Genomic DNA, 3,286 nt, shown 5'->3' on the forward strand with positions numbered 1-3,286 from the left:
ACGTCCCCTCATTGGATCCCAACCATATTGTTGGAGCTGGAGAACTTGGCCTTTTGCCGTCCTTAGGTAGGGAAGGTCCTTACATCTACCCAGGGTCTCTCTCACCATCAGTGGGCAGCTCTGCCTTCCTGCAGCTTGGCTGGCCACGCTATTTCCTTCCTTGGTTTCCTGGTGGATACCAGGCCTGGGCACACATTACCACATCTCCCTAAGCAGTTCTAACCCCACTGCTCTAAGGGAATTCCAGATGGAAATACTGTGCTTCCAAGAGACCCCAACCACCAGGCAGTGGTGGTGTAAGCCTTTAGTACCAGCACTCAGGGCATATCTAAGTTTGAGGCCAGCCTGGTACACAGAGCAAGTTTCAGGACAGCCTGGGCTACACAGAGTAACTCTGTCTTGACAAACGAAAGGAACAGACCCCAACCTCCTTGCCTTCCCACAGCAGGATGGTCTATCCAAATATTTGATACTTTTGTGCTCCAGATTATGTCCTTGCTTTTACTGATATTTTTGGTGACTTTGTATGCTGGAAATTGCTGTTGTTGACCAGAGCCCTAAACTGAGGGAATAGCAATGTTGACTCAGTAGGACATTCCTCTGACATGTTTGTGATTATAGAGTGTGTGGGATATGATAGGGGCATAAGTCTGTGTATACTGTCTGTTTTTTCCTTTGGATAACCCTTTTCTAGCTCCATAGTTTATCACCTAGAGCAGCCATTCTCAACCCGTGGTCAAGCTGGGCAGTGGTGGTGCATGCCTTTAATCCCAGCACTTGGGAGGCAGAGGCAAAGTCCCTTTGGTGGTTTCACAAGGGGTTGCGTAAGACCATCAGAAAACACAGATGTCTACATTATAGTTTATAACAGTAGCAAAATTATAATTATGAAGTTGCAATGAAAATAATTTTATGGTTAGGGGGATCACCAAAACACGAAGAGCTGTATTCGATGGGAATCATGACATTAGGAAGTTTGAGAAACACCCACCAAGAGTGATGAGGAAAGCACTGGCTCCCTGTAGGTTAGCATTACAGAGGTTTCGTTAGGGTTTCCATTGCTGTGAAGAGACACCATGACAACTCTTCTCAAGGACAACATTTGATTAGGGCTGGCTTATTGGCTCTGAGGTTCAGTCCATTATCATCATGGCAGGAAGCATGGCGGTGCCTTGGCAGGCATGGCCCTGGAGAAGCAGAGAGTTCTACATCTCCATTCAAAGGAAGCAGGAGCAGCCTGCCTTCCACATGGCTAAGAGGAGGTGCTCAGAGCCACTCCCACAGCAAAGCACTTCCTCTGACAAGGCCACACCCACTCCTACGAGGCCACACCCACTCCTACGAGGCCACACCTCCTAAGAGTGCCACTCTTTGGGCCAAGCATATTCAAGCCAGAGGTTTATAAGGAACCTAGTCCTGGTACTTTGCAGTTGGGAAAGAGTGTGATATCAGAGCTGCGTGCAGCCCACACTGGGAGCCTCTCTTGTGGCCAGTGGCCAGCCCTCATTTCTACTATTCCTTCCCCGTTGACATTCCTGTGCTGATTTCCTCCCTATCTGCTCCTTCCTTTGGTCATTTCTCTGGCCTCTCCTCACTGCTGCCTTTGTGGGGCTCTTCAACGTATGATCGGTGCTCAGGGTCTTACAGCTTACACCGCACGTCTCTTGACACTCGTTCAATACTGCTTTGCCACAGTTATCCCTCCTATATCTGACTCTATGTTTATTGGTTTTTTAACTCTATGTTTAACTTTTTTAACTCTCTGTTTATTGGTTACCAGTAGCCATAAATCATTTATAAAGATGTGTCTTGGAGTTCCTGTCCTTTGTGCTATATTCCTCTCTGTTTTTCTCCTGTCCTTCCCAGACCACATTCTGTGCACCAGGTCTTCCAGTGTTACGCTCAATACCTGTTAGCACTCCCGGGTGGGGCATACATTTGTTTTGAAACTGCCCCCTCCCCCCACAACAGACCATCATGCACTTCACCAGCATTTTCATTCTTACAAGTTGTTGGCTTGAAGGCAAGAACAGGGAGATACCTTCCGTGTACACCTACTTTCTGTAGGAGTACAACAGGTCAGGATTCCAGAGGCAGGCTCATCCACCCAGAGGGCCCCGCCTACCTGGAGGGGCACGTGATCTACTCTTGAAAGACATTCTGTGCCTGGCTGAGCACAGCAGAAAATGGAAGAGGAGACACGTGTTTGTGAGAACAAGGTTTACCGGCCCCCAACGCGTAGTGAAAAGAACCTTCTAGAAGGGACGACTGGAGAAAGAACCACAGAGTTCGCGTGGCATGTGGCATGATGCTCCCTCGCCAGGAAGGAGGGTTGGACAGATTTGCAAGCCTCTTCACTACTGTTCAGAACCAAGTGCCTCACCGCGGGTGGAAATTCTTCATTCTGCATTGTTTGGACATCAGAGTTCACACTGGAGAAAGGTCTTACAAAGGCATTGAATATGAGAAGTTCTTCAGGTATAACTCCACACTCACTATACACCAGAGGCTTCACACAAGACAAAGATCTTAGGAATGAGCCACGTGCGGGGAGTTCTTTAGGTCCACTTCAACTCCATCAAACATTGGAGAAGCCACAAGGGAGGAGCCGTCTAAGTACAGCAGATGTGGGGAATCCTCTAAGTACCACTGCAGACATAAACATAGCCACCAGAGAGTTCACAGTGGGAAAAAAGCCTTATGGGTGTAGTCACTGTGCCATACACATCCCAGGGAAAGTCCTCACGACTGTTCTAAGTGTGGGAGGGTCCTTAGCCACACACATATACTTGTTGAGCACCAGAAGTTCGACACAGGAGAAGGACATGAGTGTACTGGACGCCAGAAAGCCTCCATTAGCAAGTCCCATTTGGTTTGCCTCGAAAGAGAGGCTTCTGTGAATCAGGAGACATTCTCTGACTACAGCTTCTCCTTCATTGTGCATCAAGAGATTGCATGGTGAAGAAAGTTTATCACCGACCATTTTAATTGTACAGTGTTTTATTATATTTACATTCTTTTTCTTTTGTTGTTTTTGAGACAGGATCTCTCTATTACGTAGCCCTGGGTGTTCCAGAATGAACTACGTAGACAAGGCTGGCCTCAAACTCAGAGAGATCAACCTGCTGGCCTTGCCTGAGATGAAAGATGCAGGCCACGCACCCAGAATAAATTTACATTTCAAGTGGTCAGCGTTCTGCTAACCCTCTTGCACATCATCTTGCACATGTGAAACTGTTTCTGTTAAACAAGGGCCTCACTCTTCTTCCTTACTGTTGTAGCTCCT

Source organism: Apodemus sylvaticus, chromosome 1, assembly GCF_947179515.1.
Source record: "Apodemus sylvaticus chromosome 1, mApoSyl1.1, whole genome shotgun sequence".
NCBI classification, from domain to species: domain Eukaryota; kingdom Metazoa; phylum Chordata; class Mammalia; order Rodentia; family Muridae; genus Apodemus; species Apodemus sylvaticus.